Genomic DNA, 10,263 nt, shown 5'->3' with positions numbered 1-10,263 from the left:
AGCAGGATCATAAAATTATCATTTAATGGCAACTGAAATATGAATAATTTATAAATAACCAATAAACAGGGATACTTCATATTATCATCATTAACACATTTCCCTCAAAATGGTATTGGATGGTATATATGACATAACAATGCTCAAAACTACCATTAATTTTATAATAAACACTAACCACACAAAAAGATTCAGAAATCATGAAGTCATCTGGGCCTAGGGTATTAAAAAATAAACATAATGATATCATATGATAGTTAAATCTGAATCCCAAGCAACCATTAAATGAAAACAAGAGACCTCATTGAATGATTTTCAATGGAAATCAAAGCATCCCAAAACACTAGAATTAAGATCATTCACCTAAAAGCTACCAAGGAACACGAGGACTTTATATTGCAAGAATTAAACTAAAGAAAATGAATTAAGAAAAAACATTATAAATAGGAATAGTACTACATAGCATATAACACATTTGTGTAAAGCCTTTTCTACACAAAAAAAATCTATTGTCCCCAGGACTATCATAAATTAAATGTAACATTATCATATAATAAGTGAAAATACTAAAACTCCATGTAAGTTTAGAATCAGCAAAGGTCACTACAACATAATGGGTTTATGGATTCCCCTGATCTATTAGAAGCTAAGTACGATATTGTTTTATATTAATGGGATCTTTAACCTTGAGACCTCTACTGAGTTGGATATTAATGAAGTGATGAGAAAATATAGTTAGAAATCACTAGCTTGTAGCAATAAAAAATAACCTAAAATGATCACAAAAAAGAAGTGAAATTAAAAGGCCATTATGAATTTCTTTGGAAAAAACTACACTCTGAAAGTACAAGAGTAACTATTCTAATCAAACCATTTCATATTTATCCATTCCATATCATTACTAATTTACTATTCTACTCAAACTATTTCATATCAGTTCCATACTATTATGAACTTGAATGTATGCCACACTTTCTTTAGAAAACACTGTAAAGATAATCACTAGCGATGTACCAAGTACAAAATCATACAACTAAAAACATTGAACTCTACCCACATTTTGCAAAGAAATTTTTTTTTACCAAGAATATTATTGTTTGGATTAATGGCTTGCATCATGGTTCCCTTCTCTTGCTGAACAAAATAGCATGAAATATATAACAAAAGTGAAAATTCAAAGTCAGAAATGAGAGGGAAAGAGAAACATCAAAAGAAATAAATGAAAATGATCAATTACTCGTATAGTGATGAAATCAATGGATATATGAACACATGACATAAATTTATTTTACTTACCCAAAATAATTTTGGTTGGATTTCAGCCTGCATCATGATACTATTATATTACTAGTAGTATTTAAAAATATTATAAGCGAAGGAATTAACTATAAACATTTAACACTTTTTTTCTAAAAGTCAATCAGTCATTAGTGTATAATGCTTAAATCAACTGAGTATTAGATATAGTAAAAACATCATGAATTGTAAGAAAAATTTCTACTAGCAATCTTAGAAAATTTAGTTGTTTATAAGGGTATAACAAAGTATTAAATCGTAAGAACATGCAAAATTGGTGCAGGAGCACCAAGGTCACAAGGAGTTATGAAGAGCACCAAGATCACTGATGGATCCTTAGGTGGAATTGAAGACAAATGGCCTTCTAAGGTCATTAAAACTTGTAATGAGAATGTTCATGGTCATTAATACTGTTTTGATCATAAATTGATCTTATTTTAATCACAATCCTAAATGTAAGCCTAATAGCAATGCTAAGGTACCCAAGGTTCACTAGGAAGGGATTATGGTTTGCTCCTAGGTTAGGGGATTGGCAAATGATCAATAATGGTATGGAATGATATAATAAGGCTATTAAAGCTTCTAAGTGGTGTTAAAAGCACTAAGAGTACAATAAGTTCTAAAATGCCTATATTGGCCATATGAGCCTAAAAAGGCTTAATTAGAGTTAGTAAGGGTTAGTAGTAAGGGTTAATGAGTTAGTTTGGTTTTAAAGGTTATCATTAAACCTTTTAGAAGTTTTTTTAGATGGCTTGGAATGGTGTTTTGTCGAGTTGACAACTTTTTTTGTCAACTTGACAAAAAATTACTTGTTTTAGTTGGTAACAGTTAGTTTAGACAGGTACAAAGACAATTAGGAAGTAGTTAGTCAGTCTTTAGAAGAGTTAGGGTCTATTTCATAGGGTCTCTTGATCCACTTTTTATTGGTAAATCTACTCACGCTATCTATCATTGATGAAATATTTCTAAAAGTATCATCTGGTAAGTGTTATAGAAATTTGGACTTTCATGAAGAATATGCACGAGACATCAGATAAATGCATAACTTTTTCTCTTACAAATATGTTGTTCTCGATTATGATGAATAAAAATATGCCTTTCAAAGTAATTTAATGAGCATCAAAAACATTGGTAATCATTGGAGACCAATGATCGTGAGATTAAAGAAAAAGGATATGGTGATTATTACTTTGAAAAGCTTACCACAAACCTATGAGAACTTTAATGAAGATCTTAGTATCATCTTTGCAATGTTGATTTTAAGTTTGATAGTTTGTGCAATAAGCTATTACAAGAAGATAAATATAAGTAGTTTGCTAGCAACAACGACACATCCAACATGAACAAACATTAAATACCAAGGACAAAGGCAAAGAAAATTCTACTATATATAAAGGACACAAAAAACTTCACAATTCTTTAAAGAATCTAAAATCTATCACATGCAATTATTAGTGTAAACTAGGTCATATGGACTTGTACAAAAAGTAGTTGGGTGATCAAAAATTGTGCTTGGAAAGGTGTCAAAAAGGCTCATGTCATAGAGCATTCAAAGGAGTCAACCTTCTATGCAATCATATGACCATATTACACAAACATAATATAAAAGGGAGAAGAATGAAGATAGAAAACTTGTGTGACATAAGTACTCATCCCAATACCTCAAACAACCATCCCTATTCCCTAAGTCACCTAGGGATGAGGGGACTTTTGGGGATTTTGGGAATGAGGGGACAATTCTACTATATAGAAAGGAAACAAAAAACTTCACAATTCTTCAAAGAATCAGAATCTAGAATCCATCACATGGCATTATTGTTGTAAACTAGGTCATATGAAGTTTTACAAAAAGTAGTTGGCTAACCAAAAATTGTGTTTGGAAAGGTGTCATAAAGTCTCATGTCATAAAGCATTCAAAGGATTCAACCTTCTATGCAATCATATGACCTTATTACACAAATGTAATAGAATCGAGAGAAGAACAAAGCAAGAAAAATTGTGTCACGCAAGTATGCATCCCAACACCTCAAAAAACCATCCTCGTTGCCTAAGTCACCTTGGTATGAGAGGAATTTTGGGGTTTTCCTCCCAACTAAGAAAATTTGGAAATGCTCAAAAACATGTCCATAAAATTGGCGGATGACATGAAACTTATAGGGGGGCATCCCTGAGGCATATAGGGGCATTTCAAACTTCCTTAACAAATCCCTTCGATGGCCAAACATCCCTTGAAGAAAAATAGCATTAAAACATTTATTGATAAATAAATCATGATAGAATTATGACAATACCAATAAATATATCATGATTTAGATACATGGATACAAGTTGATTTGGATTTTTAATTTTACTATTCATAAGAGTTTAAACATCAAAAGTTTGATATGGTATTAGAGTCAATTATTACAGTCATTTGCAAGAGAGATTAAGGTGAATTTTCCATGGTCTGGTACATTGTGATTTTGTGTAAGAAATACAAATAAACAATTTCCTTTTGGAATGTGCTTGGATGCGGACTTTTGCAAAGATCATCTCACATCATTTTAATGTCATATTAAATTGTTGTTCATTAGTTAATAGATCTCTCTCTCTCTCTCTCTCTCTCTCTCACACACACACACACACACACACACATGTTGTTCCCTCACCATCCTAGTAAATATCTCAAGGACTGTCATCCCCAAAATAATTCACCGAACAACCCACTGTCCCCATTCCAAAAATGCAGTGAAACACAAAAGGAAAAAAGAAAACACCATATTGGTCTTTCACAAAAAAGTCATACATTATTATGCAAAAAAACTTACATCCATGAATAGAAAAAAATATCACATGCTAAATAAACTAATGATGGCCTAAGAACATTTCCAAAGTCAAATAAACCAAGGATTGCCTAAAAACATTTACACTCACTCTATTAAACCAAAGATGGCTCAAAAACATTCCCCCCAACTCAAATAAACCAAGGATACCCTTTAAAAATAATAATTTAATCCCTTGCACTTAAGGGATGTTTGGAGAGATGGTATCCAATTTTCCCTTCCCCATATGCCAAGGAGGAAGAAAGGAAATGTTACCAAAAGTAATCATGCATTGCCATCTCGTAGAATTTAATATACACCTTTTGCCTCAAGAAATGACTCTCTTAAAATGGAGAGAAAAGCACCATAAATGATATAAAAATCATGAGCTCTGGAATAAAAAAACTTCATGTGGGAAATACTTCTATCTTCTACATAAATGGAAAAGGGCATAAGTCAATAATCCCAAAGGTGGCCCAAGAGACTTGAGAAATATCACCATAACTATTGGTGCAACCCCAACTTATAACATTTGGGACATTAACACCCTTATGGTAGGTTTCTAATCATTTTTTTCTTTCTAGCCAACAAGGAATAAAATTAGCATTAATAATTTTTTGTCATTTATATTGATTACAATAAATTGCAAGCAAACCTGAAAAGAGGTCAAGCACTAACATTTACATTGCGAAGGCCCAAATTAAAGATGTTGCTAGCAAGTTCAGGAAAAATCAACCATTGTAATTAGTTGTCAAAATCATATCTTTTATAATTTCCATCTAATAGACCTTTTGCCATTAGAAGTCATATATTCCACATGTAATCAGAATTCAAAAGGCTTACTAAACCTACAAAGCCTAAATACTAACTTTCAAATGTATAAGATTTGTGACTTGAATAAGTCATAGTCAAAATAGAGCTTCAGCAATATCATCGAGGAATTGCCTTTGCATTGACTAGATTGATTTTTAATTTATGCCAAATGTTAAGCCTTTATACTAACAATTATATGTATAGTTACTTCTTGAGAAATGTCATCAAGAAGCATTTTCCTCATAGGAAAGGCAAGGGGAATGTGGTTTAGGTCATGCCTAAACCACATTAAAAATAGAATTAAGAAACATCATCAAGAAGCATTGCTCTTAGAGGTAACATGTCACCTTTCACATTCCCAACAATAGTTTCCACAATAAAATAATCATATTAGCTAAAGTTTGTAATTTTTCCACAATCTGTGAATTGATGAAGATAGCTTCGAGATTGATTGTGTTAGTTTTTGCATCATTGTTTCAAATCACATTTTGTGATCCATCATGAGGATGAAAAGGTGTTAGTAGAGAATAAAATAAGTAAATAGTAGACTAAGATAGCTTAAAAAATGTGGTAAGGACAAAGTGGTGAAACAAGACACGTTGTTCAAAGGAAGAAACAATAAAATTTTAAAAGAAAAAAATAGAACACAAAACATGAAAACTAAAGCCACAAAAAAAGTACAATAAATGAGTTATAGAAGCAAGAAGGAATACAAATCCACACATCAAATGGTATGCATCAATTATGACCTATAATCAACCACACTTCAACATGATCATTGTATGTGAAATCATCCTAGAATGAACATTGAGTTTTTCATTCAAAACTATTTTGCAAGCTGACCTGTTGCCTCCTAACTAGATGGATTTTGCCCTTGCTCTCAAAACAAGAAGCTGGCAACTAGACCTCTAGTACAAAGGATTTTGTAAGCTATATGAGAATGCAATATTTAAAGGTAAATGAAATGCATTGTTAAGTTAAGAAATAAAAGAAGCATATTATACTATATGAATGCATATTAAGCTCATATGAGATTAAAATGCAAGAAATTAAACTATGGATGTATGAGAAAATGAGTATATATTCCATCACAGTTTTGATGCAAAGTTAATTCAACCTCCGTAATTGGGAATTGAAGGCCTCTTAAATAGAATCCAAAGATCAATCAATAGTTGAGATCAATTGGAATGAACGGTTGAGATTGAAGATGAGACTCAATCAAAATAGAAACTTCCTTGTGCAAATGAAGTTAACTATTTCAGATTTGAGTGTGATGGAGAGTTAACTGATTCTCTTCTGAGTGTGTGAGAGAGTTAACTAAGTTAATTCTATTTTGAGTTCTAGTTCACTTAGAATTTTCATTCTTGAAATGAAGAGAAGATTTGAAGAACATATTTAATTTAATAAAATAGAACATGATTTCATAAATGCATAATCTTAATTAATTGAATAATTAAACTCAATAATTAAAATAAGGACATTATTAAATTAAATGCATTTAATTCATTTATACATCAGCTAAAGAAGTAATTTAATTTAATTAAAGTATGATCACTTATAATTGAATTAAACTTAATCAATAGGTTTGATGTAGCTAATTTGAGTCAATACTTAAGAATTAAATAAAGAGTGTGATTAATGCAGATTTGGGTTTTCTACATTTAACACTTAGGACAAGTAGCGAGTATTAGAATCAAAATTTCCTAGTACAATAGGACTTAGAAATGATTGAATAGACTAGAATTGGTTAACATGGAAATATGCCAATTTTGGGGTATTACATTTGCCCCTCTTTGAATGAATGTGCGAGCAACATGTTCAATTCAAAGAATTCAGAAATATGATGCCTAGATCAAGAAATGAGATTGGCTCCGAAATTGATGATATAGAGACCAATTGGTAAGATTTTTAAGGTTATCTCTAGAATGAATCTTAACCTTAGGAGATACAGATAGAACACCTATATACTGAGATTGATAAGCTTTTAGAGGTTGTCTCCAGAACGAAGCTTAACCTTATGGGATCCAGATGGAACACATAGATACTGAGATTGATAGCACAAAGATTGTCAAATTTTATAGAATTATTCCCAGAATGAGACTTAATCCTCAGGATTTAGGGTTTAGACTGTCCTGATACTTGTCCATTAAAAGATGACAAGATTAATCAGGATTCATAGAACTATCCCCAAAATAAGGCTTAATCCTTAGGAGTCAAGGTTTAGACTATTCTGATACCTATCCCTTGAATAATGATTGAAAGAAAGAGCTTAGAATTATCTCTAGAATGAAGCTTAATTCTCAGCAAGAGTTAGGATTATCTCTAGAATGAAGCTTAATCCTTAGCAAAAATTTGGAATTATCTCCAGAACAAAGCTTGATCCCCTAGAGTCTAGATAGATCACTTGAATATTGGTCCATGAATGAGATAACAAGACCTATCATGAGTTGTAGAATCATTCCTAGAACAAGGCTTGATCCTCAGGAGTTAGGGTTTAGACTATCCTGATACCTATCCATCGAACTCTGACAAGGACTATTATAAAATTGATCAATTGATCAAAAGATGAGATAGATGATATAGATGCCAAATAGAGGGGAACAAGATGCCCTGAATGATAAGGACATGAGATTCAGACTGAGCTGTAGCCAGTTTTGAAAGGTCCAATGATGTAATCATCCTACCCACTTTGAGAGCAAAATCGAAAGATGACAAACTAGATTAGTGATGCAGAGCAATATACTGAGAGATATTGAAGAAATCTAAGATTCAGAAGAATATAGAAGAGATCTGAAGAAAATTTGAAGTCGATTCAAAGTGATTTTGAGGTCGAGGAGACCAAGTTTGACCAAAGTTAACTAGATTTGACTTGAGTTGAATTTTTCTAGAAATTTTGGAAAATTTGAAGAACGATGTGATTTGAAAAGATTCCAAGATTTCATAAAGTATAAAAAAAATGGATTGCACAAGCATTCGATCATGTCAGTCCCAATATTTTAAAATGTGATTTTGAGTTGTGAAAGTGTGTTAGATTTTGAATTTGATCCCAAAAATTAGTTCAAAGCAACCAAATTAGCCAGGGGGTAATTTTCATGTCAATTGGAGCACTTTGAAAAATTAGGTTAAAACCTATATAAGGGTCCAAAGGGTCATTTTCAATTCATTTGTGCTTTTGTCTTTTGTGGAGAAGAGAGCTTTGAGGAGAAAGATGGTTGTCTCCATGGATTCACATCGATTTGAGCACTCTAGATGACACAACTGGTCGGTGGAGAATGGAAATCTGGTGAGTCATTGATGATCCCACTTTGCATTTGAAATTTTATGAATTTTGAGGTGTTTTAAGCATGTTTTAGGGCATTTTAATTTTTTTCGTGTCGGTTCTTACGCGAGAATGTCTCTCCTTGAATGGGCCCAATTGCCCTTCACGCAAAGAAGTACCAGGCAAGTACTTCTTCACCTGGTGTAATGGGTTTCCTCACACAAAAGAAACTCATGTTTTGTGTGAGAAGCCCTAAAAAGGGTGACTTTTTCACTCATTGCTTCATCACTTTTTGTGCGAAAAAGTGTGTCCTCGCATGAAGATGTGCAATCTTGTGCAAGAAAATGAATTTTCACATGAAATGCTAGTGTAAAATGCAAATTTTGATATCTTAAAAATTGATTTTTTGTTGTAATTTTTCATTTTCATTCATCGTGTTCATTTAGCTAAGACTGATCATTTGCCTGTTGTGTTTGTGTGTGTAGATTACCTTTCTTGATGTCAAATTCAGGTCCCATTACTTTCCTTACGAAGCTTTGTTGCAACAACTAGATGATGCTGACATAGCACACATTAATAGACTCATATTAGTATATCTTTGTTAGATCCCAACAATGTTGGTGAATCACGACCTTTTGACTGCATTGATGGAGCATTTCCATTCAGAGATGAACACCTTCCATCTACCTCAAGGAGAGATGACCATCACCCTAGAGGACATCTACAGGATATTGCAGATCACGTTCCATGGGCCATAGTTTGTGTATGAAATAGGTCCACGGACAGGTACAAAGGCATTGAGGTTCGTCTTTTAGGAGGATCTAATCATGGGTCAAGCCATCACATGGGATAAGCTGGTACATACATATGGGCCCATGCAGAGATTGCCAACAATATTGGGCATATTCATAAGCTATTTCTCGATGCCGAATAGAGGTCAACAAATATTGGAGTGTGGATGGGGCCAGATGTTATAGATGATGCTCGAAGTAGGGCCCCTTAATACAAATGGTGTTTTAGGTTTAGTTTTTTCTTATTTTCCCTTGATGGTGATAACATCACAATACTAAACATCTACTGGTTCAACCATTTAGACTATCTTATCATCATCATTAGAGAATGTATAGTTGATCTTGTTATGAGAATTTTGTTTTGAGTTTTCTCCCTTTTCATTGTGTGCGAATGGCTTTTTGAAAGCCTTGTGATCCGAATTCTTGTTATGTCCATCCACAAAAATGTCACCATTGTCAATTAGGTCTTGGATTTTGTGACGCAAGTTGATGCAATTGCTGGTTTTGTGACCTTTGTTTTGGTGATATTCGCAAAATAAGGTTTCATTCCACCATGGTGGTCACAGTTGTGTATCATAAGGATGAGAGTTATCCAAGGGAGAGATGAGTTTATTTTGTAGCAAGGTCTTGTAGACCACATCCAAAGGTTCACCAAGAGGTGTATATTCTCATTTTGGGCATGTTATCCAAGATGAGTTCTTTAGTTTTTTTCCAAAAGTCTTATTGTCGGAAGGAGGATTCTCAACATTCTTGGATTTTTTTTTAGAAACAGGGATTACTGAGAGGTGGGGGGGGGGGGGAGGGGGGGGGGTGTGTGGTGGGGTGAATCAGTAATCTACAAACTTTAGTCACCAACTAGATATTATTACTTACTTTAAACCATGTATAACAAATAAATAAAGTAATGCTGAACAATAACAATAGCAATGCACAAAGATAAATCATAACACCATATTTTGTTAACTAGGGAAACCCTAGCCAAGGGAAAACCTGGGTGGGGATGATACCCACTAGATAATATACTGATATATAAGTTCCTTTTTAGAGGATGGATCCTATTAGGAGTTAATGAGAAAATTCAGCATAAGCAATCCCTATTAAGAGACTTTGAATCCTTGTTAGGAGATTCCAACCCTGTTAGGAGTTGTACAATGTATGCAAGAAGAGCCCACTACCCAAACATGCAATTTCAACTACAAGAAGAGCTCACTGCTCAAACAAGTAATTTATTTTTATTTGTCTTCCTTGTCCAATCTCTGATCTTTAGCTCGATCTTGGATCACCATATAGCTCATACAAAACT

The sequence above is a fragment of the Cupressus sempervirens genome, chromosome 3, assembly GCF_028749045.1.
Source record: "Cupressus sempervirens isolate cs-2001-9-10 chromosome 3, ASM2874904v1, whole genome shotgun sequence".
Classification (NCBI taxonomy): domain Eukaryota; kingdom Viridiplantae; phylum Streptophyta; class Pinopsida; order Cupressales; family Cupressaceae; genus Cupressus; species Cupressus sempervirens.
The sequence above is the reverse complement of the archived record's forward strand: the minus strand, read 5'-3'. Positions refer to the sequence as shown.